The following is a 15372-nucleotide window of genomic DNA, read 5'->3' as shown; positions in this document are numbered from 1 at the left end:
CCCCTTCTTTGTTTATTTGGCCACAGCCTTACACTCCTTTAAAAAAGAAAAAAAGAAAAAAAAAAGCTTCCAATCATTTAAAAATATGAGAAAATGCTCTTAGAGGAAATTTAATGCCCTTGTTGAGTTAGTCCCAAAAATCAGTTTAAAATAACAATCACGGGACAAGCAACTCAATCAGGAACTGTAGCTAAGACCACATCACCATGTGATCAGCTATGAAATCCTACCGACAAAGCTCCATTAGAGCGGGTTATGCTGCCATCATTAACAAGTCATCAGTAATCTGCTCAAGACATTTTCTATATAATTTCCTCTCTGAAAACATGGAGGTTGCATAGCACCATTGTATTAAACAGCTCTGGGAAATATAAAAATTTTGGAGATGGAGACTACAGCATGATGTATTATTTCCACTGTGTAGGATATTTCAGGTATTATGCTATCTTAATAGCACACATGGTATTCTCATCATTAGCATCAGAATTCCATAAACATAAGTAACATGAGGTTCTATGACTGCCCTTTGCTTACAATCATATCAAAAAGAAATTGCATGGTAGTTGTCTAACTCTACAGATCAGTTTTTCCTTATTAAAAAACCAAAGCCAGCAACTGCATCATCTGAGCAGAGCTCACAGTCACTGCATGGAGATAATTGAGAGCTGTGGTTCCTTGGCTGACCATTCGCAGACATTTGGGTGGAAATCAGCCTAACTCTGGCTTATGCAAACGCATATTTTCAGTTTATTACAATTAAAGTCTAATTTTTAGGTGATAATTTAAAGAGCAACTCCCTACTCCTCTAAAAGTTGAGAGATGTGGCCTGTTGGTTTGTGTGGAATTAACAAGACTGTTTTAAAAACCTCTGACGCTGTATGGATTTGCAATGTTTTTCTTGGGTCTCTAGTTCCATAATGTGTTTCCTGTGCAGCTTACCATAGCCAATTTTCTTACGAGAGTGGCTCAGATTCATGGAATAACAAAGCCCAAAACAGCAAAATTTAAATCCAAAATAAGCAGTCATCATAAAAGAACACTGATTAATAGATTCTTGGTCATTTAAAAATTATTAGTAATATAATTTGTTGACCACTCTTGTAATAGCTACCAGTTCACTGCTTGCGTTCCTGGAAAATATTATTAATGTAACCGTTCATAAACTTTTGAAGAATCATAAAAACTGTTTTTATGTTAAAATGGATTAAACGCAAAATAAACGAGTGTACTTCAATACATTCCTTGACAATTCACATAATCTTTTCAAAATTCTTCCTTATTTTCATCTAATTTGAAAGGCAGAGAAGGAAAAAAAAGACAGACAGAGAGAGATCTCCCCAAATGCCTGCATTAGCAAGGCTGTGCCAGGCCAAGACCAGAAACCTGAGCTCAGTCCAGGTCTCCCACGTAGGAGGCAGAGACCCAAAACTTAAGTCACCACCTGCTGCTTCTCAGGGTGCACGTTAACAGAAAGCTGGCATTGAAAGCTGGGCTGGCACTCGCATCCGGGCTCTGGGATATGGAGTGTGAACATACCAAGCAGAATCTTAACCACTGTGCCAAGCACCCACCCCTTGCTTTAGCTTTCCCCAATTTGTTAGAGTGCCCTACTATTTATATTATCATAATGTTACCTAGACTTCAAAATGGCTTTTAGAACAGCATTTACTATTGATTCTCCTTCTACTTTTCCAATTGCTTCTTCTAACTCCATTTTGCTGATTTTTCCTCAACCTCTTTGTCTCCTAACACTTACACAGAGAGTTGGAGGGCTCTACAGACGTCTCTAAAGACACTGACCACATCAACTTCCCTGAAGGTCAGTATCATCAAATAGCTAGCAACGGCCAAATTCATTTTTGGACAACTCTCTTAAACACTAACCCTGCTAACCCAATTTCTTTCTCCCTGTTTTCACTAGAATATCTAATAGACAGCCAAAGAATTACATGAGCAAAACTGCATATATACCCTATATACCCTTATATTCCAAACTTGTTTGTTCTCCCACAACTTACTCCTCACACAGACTCCCCAGTCTCAATTAACAATAACTTCTAATTATGCCGGCCAAAAACTTTGGAGTCATCTTTAATTGTACTCTTTCTTACATGCAATTCATTGTAAACTCTTTTGACCCCTCTTTAAAAAATAGGCAACAGCAGAGTGAGCATTTGGCACAGCAGTTAGGATACCACTTGAGATGCCCACATACTATTTCAGAGTTCCTGCCATAAAGTTTCATCTCTGACTCCGACTAAACTTCCTGCTAGTGCAACCAGGAGACAGAAGATGACGGCCCTAGTGACTAACATCCTGCTCCCCATGTGGGAGATGGGTTGAGTTTCAGGCTACTAGTTTCAGCCTAATCCAGCTCAAGCAATTCTGAGTAATTATGGAATGAACCAAAAATTGGGAGCGCTGTCTGTCTCATCCTTCAATCTGTGTGTATCTGTGTACATATCGGTGCATATACCTTTAAATTCAAATTAAGGTTTTGGGCCCAGCACTATAGCGTAGTGGTTAAAGTCCTCGCCTTGAACACCCTGGGATCCCACATGGGCACCAGTTCTAATCCCAGCAGCTCTGCTTCCCATCCAGCTTCCTGCTTGTGGCCTGGGAAAGCAGTCGAGGACGACCCAAAGCCTTGAGACCCTGTACCTGCATGGGAGACCCGGAGGAGCTCCTGATTCCTGGCTTCAGATTTGCTCAGCTCCAGCCATTGCAGTTGCTTGGGGAGTGAACCATCGGACGGAAGACCTTCCTCTCTGTCTCTCCTCCTCCCTGTATATCCACCTTTCCAATAAAAATAAATAAATCTTTTTTAAAAAATTCAAATGAAGTTTTTAATATAAAAAATATAGGCGGTGGAATAATACTTGATAATGAAAAGGGCACCACAAACTCACACACTCACAAAAGAATGTGCCAAAAATTTTACTAGGAGCCTAATGGCATTACCAAAGGAACTTTGCATGTATAACGAAGAACTTGAGATAGGAGGATTATCTAGGTGGATATGATGCAATTACTACGGCTCTTACAAGCAGCAGAAGAAAGGATAAGGGTTGGGGGGTACATACGGATGCTGGAGCATGTGTTTGAATTTACTCAATCTATATATTTCTTTGTTTCAACAGATAGTGAGGCTTCTTTCATTTTTGCTTTCTGTATGTAATACAGATATAAATATATGAGCAGAAATATCTGCTCCAACTCCTATTGTCACTTTCTTTAGGGTGTATATTCAAACTGGAATTTCAAGATCATATGGCAATTCTATGCTAGAAACTTTGAATATGCTGTGCTGTGCTGTTTTCAGAGGCAGCTTCTCTAACCCTATCAGCAACACACAAGAATTCCACTTCTCACTCATAAGTTTTTGGTTTTTGACAATAATCATCCCAGTGGAAGCAACGTGCTAAATCATTGGGGTTTTGGTTCTCATTTCCCAAATGATTAATGATGTTTAGCATATTTTCTTGTACTTTTTGGCCATGTTTATATCTCCTTTGAAGCCAAGTTCTTTTTTTAATCTGTTTTCATTGTTATTGTTGAACCTTAGGAGATCTTCACATATTCCGGATAGCAATCCTTTATTAGATATACAATTTGCAAAAATTTTCTCTCATATCCTTGGTTGACTTTGCACTTCATTGACAATGATCGATGATGCACAGAAGTTTTTAATTTCGATAATGTCCAATGTTTTCTTTTATTGCTTGTACCTTTGGCATCATACCCCAGAAGTCACCATAAACTCCAATGCCAGGAAGTTCTTTTCTGTTCTCTTGTAATTAGCACTTTGCTTAGGTATTTGACCAATTTGGAGCTGATTTTTAAATGTGGAATGAGGGGAAAATTCCATTTTATCATTTTGCATATAGATATCCAATTTTACCAACACTAATTGTTGGCAACATTTTTGATCAAATGATCTCAACCCCCTTTTTATAACATCTGTAGTAGCTCGCTAGTTAACAAAATTTAAATATTTTATAATGAAATTTAAGTTTCTTCTGTGAAATTGATTCATACACTAAGGAATGGGTCACTGCAAGCAGCACACCTCTCTGAACAGAGCAGGAAAGGACCGCACCTGCTGTTTCATGCACTCATTTCTATAACTCTACAAGCTGCATGCACATCCCACTCCACGTACTCTACACCTGACAGATGTGGATCACTGTTGAAGACTGCAATACATGAAGTGCTTTAAAAATAAGATGTACCAAAATAGAATAAACAATTTCAAATGGTCAGTGATTCTGAATTATGAATTACACATAGTTTCCAATGTTCAACCCTAGGATTATACTGATTTTGTGTTTTCCTGGTTAAATGTCTCTTTATTATTATTATTATTATTTATTGATTACATTGCATTATGTGACACAGTTTTATGGGCACTGGGATTCCCCCCTCCCCTCCCCAAAGCCCGCTCCCCGCCCCCCATGGTGGATTCTTTCATCTTGTTGCATTACCACAGTTCAAATTCAGTTGAGATTCTTTCCTTGCAAGCATCTACAAGGCATAGAGTCCAGCATCTTATTGTCCAGATAAGTTCAACAGTTTCTTGGGGAGACCGTCTCTGGTCTGAAGGTAGAGCCGACAGAGTATCATCCCAATCAATTAAAAGCCCCGACATTACATCAGTAAATGTCTCTTGAGGTACCACTCATTCCCACACATTGATTTACTGTCCCCCCACAGAACCCATCAATCTTGCCAATACATTTTAGTCACTATACTTAAAGTAGGAAATCTTACAGTGCTCATTACAATAAAGCTACGGTAAAGCAGTTAGATCCATATTACCTGGAATTCCAAATTTATGTTTAACATGTATATGTTATTTGGCAAAAAGACACAGTGATGGTAACTAGAGTAGAAGAGGAAGCTGACATTTCTTTAATGCTCCCAATGTGCTAAGGATCAAATATTAAATTTTACTTAATTCTCACAGTGACCATATGAGACAGATACTGTTATCATCTCATTTTAGTATCTCTAAACACCAGAGAGAGAGTGCTTCATGCCAATCCAAGCCACAGGCTAAATGAAATAACAGGCTTCAATCCAAAGCCTATGTTCTCAGCAGTTACACCAAAATACCACGTCTTAATCTATCTTGGACAGACCTCACATGTTGGAAATGCTGATATACAATGTGTATCTCTCTGCTGCTACTTGTAATTTCTTTGAAATATATAACTCCTAAAAAAATACCAACTTCATCCTTGACCTGTTGTGCCACAACACCCACCTCATTAATTTTCATCCTAAAGGTGTGAAAAAGAACATGAGAACTGTCTTTAACCTCCTATGCTTTAACCTCCCAGCCAAAAAAAGACCTTTTCCTCCTCTTAAGAATGAAAGATTTAAACTATTATAAAGACATTTCTGTTGTGATTAACATCAAGCTAAGACTTTTGAATTAATCAGAATAGAATGAAAATTTAAAAGGCATTATTTGCTTATTCTGATGCAATGCTCTTTAAAGCCTATAATCCCATCAAACAGATGGGGGGATCATTTCTTCTCCTTGCATAATACATGCCCTGACTTTGGGAAACATCACGTGATCCTACAGTAGGGCTATATTTATTCTGTAACACCAGTAACAAGGCAACTCTTCTACCAGACCACTGCTAACAATAGGGAACTTTCCTAAATCCTCGTATCAACTCTAAATCAACCATAGTCAGGGAAAGCGTCTCAGGAAGGGCAAAGGCACTAAGAAAAGGGGAGAAGCAGGTGTCACCGAGGGTTAAGGCCTCTTCAAAAATAAAGGTCACATCCCATAGAAGTGCCTAGGTGTAATTTCCAACTCCAACCCCTGGCTCTAGTTTCCTGCTAAACACAGGCTGTAAGAGACACCAGATGATGACTCAGGTAACTGGGCTCTGCCATCCTCATCAGAGACCTGACACGTGCCCCCTGTTCCTGGCTCCAGCCACAGCCAAAGTCCCACCCAGGCATAGCCATTGTGAAGGTAGTAAACCAACAGATGAGATATATCTATCTATCTAATCTATCTAATCTATCTATCTATCTCTATCTCTTCCACTCCCTTTCTTTTGTATTACGTTGGTTTCATTGTTTTTTCAATGTTGTGTATGTACTTGAGAAGGATATCTGCCAATGAGGATCACTGATTATGGTGCAGAAGGTCAAAATAAGTGGGACAAATACTTTTAATTGTTTTTTCCTTTTTTCACCTGATCCTCAGGAGTGGGGGAGGGGGCCAATCCTAGCTGCTAAACTACATTAGCACCTGGGGATTGGGGATAGCTACTTGATGTCATCTGACAAACCCTGGTATGGAGAAGACTGTTCCAAGAGTATCACTTGAGTGACTTGGATAATTCTGAGGCATTCCAAAAATGAGAAAATTTTTCTAAGGTATATTGGTTAGCAAAGTCCTCCTTAGTGAATCCATTAAACACCTGCTGTCAAAGCTTGACCAGGAAAATTGTCCACCTTGTTCTGCTTTCCACTCTCTGACAAGGCACTCGATATCCTCTGCAGACCTAAATGAGCTGGCTGTAATGTCCCTCATGTGCATTTGGGCATGCCATCCACTGCATAGGCATCAGCAACTGAGAAGACCCAGTCCCAAAACATGCATTCACAGGTCAGCCCACAAGTCATACGATTTTCCCCATGGCTGGAGTTGTGAATGCAGTGGTCCACTGGAGGGAGAGCCCAAGAAAGTGCACCTGGGTGACCCCAGATCTAATTCTCACGTGTGTCAGTCAGGGTGGGGTCCAGTTCAGTCCATCACTCACACTGGCCTATGCACACAGTGCTAACTGCAGTAGCCTGGTCAGTTCTGTCCCCAACCCCACGTCCTAAGCAAACTATTAATGCTGCAGCCTAGCCCAATCCAGCCAGCCACAACCCCAGCCCTTACACACATAGTACAAACTGCAGTCTAGTTTAGACAACTGCCAACAACCCCCATTAGGCCTGCCCCCACCCTTGGTACCTGCATGTGCTAGTATGTGCACCCAACTAATCTGGTCTATCCAACATCCCATCCAGCTCTCATATACACTTATGGGTGCTGCAGCTTAGCTCATCACATGATCCAGCACACACACACGCCATAGGTGATGCCACCTTGTCGAGTCTGCCCACCCCCAGCCCTGGCTCTCATGCTCACTAGCAGGAGCTGCACCCCAGTAGAGGCCCACTCCAAACCCCAGATCTTGCACTTTCCAAGAGGTGCTGTCTGACATGACTTACTGCAGCAAAGCCTTGCTGGCACACATTTACTCTGGCTCTTACACACCAGTGGACAGTGTGGCCTGGCCTAGTGGCCTGGTCTTGCCTCGCCCTTCTCCAAACTCAGCTCACATGTTGGCCAATAGTTAATGCAGCCCTGCCCAGTCCATTCCACACCAAGTCCCAGCTCTCACACTCACCAGTGGGAGCAATGATCCAGCACAGAAACCCCCACTGTCCTCTATCACACTTGCCCTTAGTCCAGGGTCTGGTATGTGCCATTGGGTGCTGAGGTCTAGTCTGGCAAAGTACCCCTTGCCTCAGCATTCACAGTGGCTCTGCTTGGCCTGTCCCTAGGCCCAGCTCATGCCTTGCCAAGCCTGGCTAGATCCCTAAAACAGCCCTAACATTGCAGCCCAATATGGTCTGGTCTGCACAACCTTTTAACTTTCACACCTGCCAATGGGCAACCATGGGTGCTGAGGACTGACCCAACCTGGCCCACATGTATGCCAATGGGTACTGTAACCCAGCCTGGCCTGGATTGCCACAAGCCTCAGTTCTCACACTCCCCAGCAAGGGTTGTATCCTAACAGGTGAGTTTTTTTTCTCTCTCTTTCTCTCTCTCCCACTTTGCTTCTCAAATGTTTAAAAAGTAAAATTAAAAATACAATATGATAATGTGACATTTAATGCCTTAATATAAATGATAGAATATATAAAATCTATTGAACTGGGTGTTATAGATTTTATAAATTACAAATGCATAAAATTTATAGTGTTATCAGTACAAAGTGTCTGAATTGTTAACTTCACAGATACTATATCCCCAAGCACTTAAAATATAAAACTATGGTAGGGCCAAGCATGGTGGTCCCGCATCTAAATCCTTGCCTTGCACACACCAGGATCACATATGGACACCTGTTCATGTCCCAAATGCTCCACTTCCCATCCAGCTCCCTGCTTGTGGCCTAGGAAAGTAGAAGAAAGCCCACGGCCTTGAGACCCTGCATACACGTGGGAGACCCAGAAGAAGCTCCTGATTCCGGGCTTTGGACGGGCTCAGCTCCTGCCATTGCAGCCACTTAGGAGTGAACCAGAGAACAAAAGAGCTTTCTCTCTGTATCTCTTTCTCTGTAAATATACCTTTCTAATAAAAATAAACAAATTTTTTTAAAGCTATGGTAAGGATATTAATAACAGGAACCACAGTTGGGTAATTTTTCATTATAAACTTTTTGAGATTGTTACGCTCCTATTTATTAAAATATACATAACAGAATTCATGAATTTCATAATCATCTTTCCAAGAATACAGTGATACTTTATGTACTCCTCACTTTTCCTTCCTTCTTTTCCTTTTTTTTTTTCATTTTATTTTTTCTTAAAGACTTACTTATATTTTGAAAAGGTAGCTTTATAGAAAGAAAGAGACACTCCTCAAGTGGCCGCAGCAGCCAGAGATGACCCAATCTGAGAGCAGGGGCTTTTTCCAGGTCTCCTAAACATATGCAGTGTCCCAAATGCTTGCACCATCCCCTGCTGCTTTCCCGGGCCACAGCAAAGAATGGAAGCAGAGCAGCCAGGACATGAACCAGTGCCCATATAGGATCCCAGCAGATTCAAGGTGGGAACATTAGCTCTAGTTGTTGAGGTCACCTGGGGAGTGAATCATTGGAAGGAAGACCTTCCTCTCTGTCTTTTCTCCTCTCTGTTTATCTCACTTTCCAACAAACAAACAAATAAATAAATAAATAATAAAACAAAGAAAAGAAAGTAGCTATTCACATGAGGAGGTAGCCACGAGCCAGAGAAATCTCCCTCCGTAGCCAGCATCTTCCCAGGGTTGTGTCAGCTACTTCTGTTGTCCAGGCCACTTGAACCCTCATTAGGCCTGCCCCCACCCTTGAACCCTCATCCATGCTGTTCACTCTCTCCACCCAGCCCAAGCTGCAGGTTCCAACTGATGACCCCAGCGGAGATCATGAATGAGACAGATAAAAATCAAGAAATTCCTTCACACCTTAGTGATGAGCCACCAGAAGCTTCAATGTAAGATCACGCACAGCAGCAGCAGCCAGCATGTTGTCCCATGTGACTGGAGGTCTCTTTGGTGTTACAAAAGGAGCTGTTGGTGCCACCATTGGTAGTGTGGCTTGGATTGGTGGAAAGAGTCTGGAGGTAACCAAAATAGCTGTTACAGCTGTGCCTTCCATGGGAACAGGGCTGGTGAAAGGGGGTGTACCTGCAGTGACTCCAGCTGTGACAGCTGTTGGGTCTGCTGTTGAAAGGAGTGCCCACAATAGGAAACAAGAAAGACAAGTCCTACTAAAGCATGGAGATACTCGCACTCCCCACAGCATTATGATGCCAGTGGCCTTGAATTTCTCAGTTATGGACCACACCCAGGTCACTTGTTTTGGACATTTATCTAAACTGCTGTGTTGAAAGTATGATGACTGGCTTTCATCTAAAAAGAAGAGACCAATACTAGCACAGGGTCTGAAGGTTTCTGGTGCTTAAGTTCCAGCTCTTTATCCAGTAAAATGTTACACTCACTCAGTCGAAACTGAAGATAAGGTATGTCAAATACTATGAGTCTCCCAGTTTGACTAAAATCGTGAAAGTTGAATTGAGTAGATGATCCTTGCAGTTTCATATGTATGATGCATCAAGAAACATCTGCCCCTTAAGAAGGGCATCTTGAATGATATAAACTGTACTTTTGATGTGCTTGACAGTTTCAGATGTCTTTGTTTCTTATAATCATACTTGATAAGGCCAAGAGTCATTCTTATTTAAGCTGGCAAAAATGGCAGGAATTAGAGAAGCTTAAAAGAAAAGAAAATGGTTTATGATCCTAAGTGTTAGCCATCTCTCATTAGAGAGTTCATTTATTCATTTAATAATTGATGTTTTACAAAACAAAAGATGTTTCCTAAAACCCTAGATATATTCAGTTTTTATTGTTATCTATGGGCTCTTTTAAAGGTTGATTGTTGAAATTCTTTTTCCACCTTAGAGATCTCAGGAGTTGTGAGGTAAGGCATTTCCTGCTGTCAGCTGGGTGAAACAGTGCTTGTTGACTGTCTTATTGATAGTAGTTCAAATCAAAACTGGGTTTCAGCCAGCTCCACCATTAATATATCACAACATCTGAGGAACATTTCATTACTGATCAGAAGCTATGATGAAAGCATGTTAAGAAGAGATATTAAGAAGGGATAGTTTAAAAGTTACTTAAAGCACCCAAGACACAAAAGAATCCTTAGAAAGTCTTAAATTATTAGCAGTTTCCCTTTTTAAAAACAATCACAGATATGTAAGGATGACTTTTAAATTGAATGAAATGGGCTCTATAGATTAGCTTTGAATGCAAAAAATAAAGTACACTCAAAGACTTATGCAGATTTTTGGAATATGTTATCTTACGGTCTTTTAAAGCATCTGTACTTTGTATCAGTTTTTCAAACCCATTTGAGGCAGGGAATTGAAGTTTTCGATTATGGATGACAAGCATGTCATATCTTAAACATGTCTTACTCATTTTCAAAGATTATGAACTAGCTGGAGTTCGTTTTTTGTTTCATGTTTAGTTTCTTAAACATTTAGCAACAGGCATACATAAATTTGTCATTCCTTTTCACCAAAGGTTATAATTCAAGTATGGAAGATCTTAATTTTTCTTTTACTTGGGTTCAGAAATTTGTCCCCATTCTGTTGATGTGGGGGGGGCAGGTAAAACCCCGCAGTTAATCAACATGTCCCTGAGAGCTTCAAACAGGTCCCTTGTAACACGATAGGCCCAATATTTGTCAAATACTAAGATTACTTTAATAATATGGATCAGCAGATGAACAAGAATGCAACAACTTTTAAAAACTTTAAATACCAACAGGTTGTCACCAAATGTATAAATGTTCTTAAATGTTTTTATTATATAGAAAATTGAAAAGTCATTAGGGAGTTCAACTCCTTAGGAACTAGGTAGTCATTTATTCATGTAATAAGGATTTAAAGTGTATTTGTTATGTCTGTGTCTGGTCACTTTTCCTAATTAGCAAAAAGAGATTTTGTTTTTAACACCAAAATTAAGTGATCTAAATAACGGTATGAAAGAACTTGTTTCCTGTTATTTGGAAGACATTTCTAGTTCATTGCTAGACCTGTTTTCTAATTATCCTTAGTCATGGGCTCTGATGTGCATTGTACCTGAATTTCTAATAGAATTTAACTTATTTAACTTCACTTGTCTTTAATATTTCTTAAAGAAAAATAGTTGCAATTAATTTCTGCCACAAAAAGTCACCTGGCATATCTAGTGTCATCAGGATTGTTGTAAAGTGTTCACAGGAGATTTTGCAGTGAGAGATGGGAGCTCGGCACATGTGTAGCTACCAGGTACTTGTTGGGACGGACGTGCCATTTGACATGTACAGACTTTTTATTTACATAGACAAGCAGTTCTCCCTGTAAAACAGGATTAGTTCACTTTAAGGAACTAAGGCTGTTGTGTATAGCTGGAGACCTCTGTTATTCGGTAGTCTTTTGTGTGGGTATTTGACACAACCTGTAGAAACATGGGTGGCACCCTTGAATGACTGATCTTACTATATTGATAGTATGATTACTGCTATTAGTGAAAGTGTCAGATGAAAATAACTAAGTCATTTTTTCTATTAAGGGGATGGGGAAAGAACACATGAATCTGTTAATAAAAGCACTATGATCTGCAAAAAATGGGGTGTTTGATAAAGAAATAAATGACATTTTAATACAAAAAAGTGCCTGTTCATATTCTTTGTCCATTTCTTAACTGGATTGCTTTTTTGTTTTTAGTTTCTTGAGTTCCTTGTACATCCTGGATATTAATCCTTTATCAGTTGCATAACTTTCAAATATTTTCTTCCATTCCATCAGTTGTCTCTTCACTTTATTGAGTGTTCTCTTTGTTGTACAGAAGTTATTTAGCTTGGTCTAAGTTAATTGGTCTTTTGTTGCTTTTTACTGCCTATTTCTGGGATCATATCAAAATGTTTTTGCCTATATGAATGCCTTTCTGTTTCCCCTATGTTTTGCTCTAGCAATTTCATAGTTTCAGATCTCCAGTTTAGGTCCTGGGTTCATGGTAAACTGATTTTTGTATGTGGTATAATGTAAGGGGTCTTGTTTCAAACTTCTGCATGTGGAGATCCAATTTTTCTAACATCATTCCATTTTCCAGTGAGTTGCTCTAGTTGATTTGTCAAAAAGTAGTTAGGAGTAAAAGTATGGATTAATTTCTGGGGTTTCTATGGTGTTTCATTGGTCCACATGCCCACTTTCTGACCCAGCAGCAGGCTGTTTTGACTATAGCTATTTTGCAGTATGTATTAAAATATAATATTGTGATGCCATCAGCTTTGTTTTTATTTTGAAATTGCTTAAACTGAAATATTTGAAATATTTTGTGTTTTCATATAAATTTTTGCATTTTTATATATCTGAAAATAATGTCTTTGGTATCAGCGTTGGGATCACTCTGAATCTGTAAATCCCTTTGGAGAGTGTGCCTATTTTGATTATATTAATTCTTTCAATTTACATACATGGAAGATTTTAACATTTTCTTCTCTTCTTTCATTTCTTAAATCTTTTACTATTTTCATTGCCTCTCTTCTCTTAGAATAGGGGGCACTCTGTCCTGCCAACTCTTCAGCCCAAAGTCAGTGGACACTGTGGACTGCTCCCTGGGACACCATCCACCAGTGGCTTGTGGGTCACCACTGCTTCTAGTGGTGTTATCCTGTGGAGATGGCATTTCCCCTGCTGGCTTCTGGGTGCCTTGACAGCTGGGTGGAGTGCAGAGGACAAAGGAGGAGTGTGATCTCACCTCCCGAAGCTCGGAGCATGTCCTGCCCCCAACAGGCTCTCTGAGCTGGATCCAAGCCAAGGACTCCAAGGTTCTGCTTCTCTTTCACACCAGACAACCAGCAGTGCATGTGCTGACAGCCTCCCCTTTCCTCAGCCTGATAAGATGGAATCTCCCCTCCAGCCTTCAGGCACAGGAGTAGCTGCCAGTGTCCTGCTAGCTGCTGCATTCGTATGCTTTTGTTACTATTCCACTGAGTCTCTCTTCTCTTCTGTACATTTCCCACAGAATTCCTCCCAGCTGTCTCCTGAAAATTCAGACCCTTTATTGATCTTCTGGTATCTTCCCATTGTCAAAATCTGTATGACTCCCGATTCAGCCACCTTAGATCCCCATCAGATATTTACTTTGAACCCTTAGGTTAGCACTAACATAAACATCCCAGAATGTTCTTCCTCCAGACACTCCCAGTGGCAAAGCTGAGTGGAGCTCGACTGCTCCCTAGCCTGTCATCAGGGAACCCTCAATCTCTACCCTTACAGTATACCACACCTTCAGATACCTGGGAATAGGGTCAGAATATTTGAGCACCTCTAAGTGGAATTAAATCTGTCATCATTCAGCACAGCTAGGAAGTATATTTGAAGATTATCCTCAGGGTAGTTCTCCGAGGTAAAAAACAAAAAAAAAAAACAAAAAAAAAAAAAAAAAAAGGGAAGGCCCTAATTGGAAGAGAAAGCCCATATTGAGGTTTGGAAGACAACTCCAACACAGAAGTCACCTTGAGACAATAGTGGAACCCCTTAAATGTCCTAGGACTGTATCTCCCTAAACTTTAACAGTAATTAGTCAACCCTCTAATCTTGAACCAAAACACATGACACAGACTGAAAACTTTAAATCAGAGAGGGTCAATTGCTGCATCCTAAAAGATGTTGCCTATTAAGTGTCCTCTAGTGGCCAAAAGCTATCACTGCATGTTAGAAGTAGTTTCTCATAATCTAAGGACAGCTCTGACCACACAGCCCGGCACTGGGAAGTCAGTGCAGCAATTATCATTTTTCAAGATTCTACACAGTTTTACACTTATCTTTTGCTATAATATTCTTTTGCTATAATAAACATCTTCCTTTTTTAAAAGCTATTTTCAGTGTGTTTTCTACTACTATTTACAGCTAATATCATCTTACTTGCTCTACTGGCTAATATAGATCGGTATGCTAAATTTAGTGCGTGGTCTGACTTCAGACTGGACTTCAGTGTTCTGAAGATTCTTTCCCCATACACAGTCTCTAAGTGAGTAATTACAAACATGAGAAAACCAAGGTGCTCAGAAATTAAATGGATCTTGGGACACACAGCCAGCCAGGCTAGAATTAACAAAAACTCAGTATGTTGACTTTTATCACATCATTCATGTCATTCTTCTCAATCCTTAAACATCAACGAATAAGCCAACCCATGACAACAAGTCAACTCTTTTTGGAGGCAGATCATGGATTAATATTACAGCTGCGATTATTTTTTTAAAAGATATTGCCATTGTGAAAGCAAAAGTCTGAGTTTAACACATGATTAACCAGACCTTGAAATACAAAATAAAATAAAATAAAAACAGAGAAATGGAGAAACCATGTGAATATGCCTAATCCTTAAAACAACAGTAAGACAAGTTCTGCCTAATTCCCCGCTCACGGTCCATTCCTGTGGTTAGGCTTGCTAAACAAGTTCTTCAGCTATCTTCTGCCCTCCTGTAACATACCTTCTGCTATCTTTCCTTCCTGAATCTGGGGAATGTAATTTAATAGCATGACCATTTACACTACTGTCCACATCCAAAACCCCAAAAATCTTATCTTTCTTTCATATCTCACACCCAAACCATTAGCAAATTCCATTGAACTTACCTTCAGAATATATTGCAAAATCCAATCACTTTTCACCAACCATGGAACTACTATTTTGATCTAATCGTTCAGAAGCCTTGGTAACTGCAACTGCCTCATAACCAATATTCTGCTTCCACTCATGTCTATTCCTGCCAAAATTATGCCATATTATGTCATTTCTCTCCCCCCCTTCTGTGTGTGTTAAAAGATTTATTTCTTTTATTTGAAATGCAGTTACAGAGACAGAAAGAGAGATAAAGAAAAAATCTTCCATACACTGGTTCACTCCCCAAATGTCCAAAACAGCCAGGGCTGGGCCAGACCAAAGTCAGGACTAGGAATGTCTGATTCTCCCATGTGGATGCAGGGGCCCAGGCACTTGGACCAGTTTCCACTGCT

At 40.0% G+C, this 15372-nt stretch overlaps 1 pseudogene; it reads left to right on the top strand.

Moving 5' to 3' along the window:
* The first annotated feature begins 9217 nt into the window (after window positions 1-9217).
* LOC121162797 lies at window positions 9218-13761 on the top strand (annotated as a pseudogene).
* Window positions 13762-15372: the final 1611 nt, after the last annotated feature.

This window comes from Ochotona curzoniae, unplaced genomic scaffold (assembly GCF_017591425.1).
Source record: "Ochotona curzoniae isolate NIBS_2020 unplaced genomic scaffold, NIBS_Ocur_1.0 contig_1014, whole genome shotgun sequence".
NCBI lineage: Eukaryota > Metazoa > Chordata > Mammalia > Lagomorpha > Ochotonidae > Ochotona > Ochotona curzoniae.
Note: the sequence above shows the minus strand (reverse complement) of the source record. Positions and strands in the feature narration are given on the sequence as shown.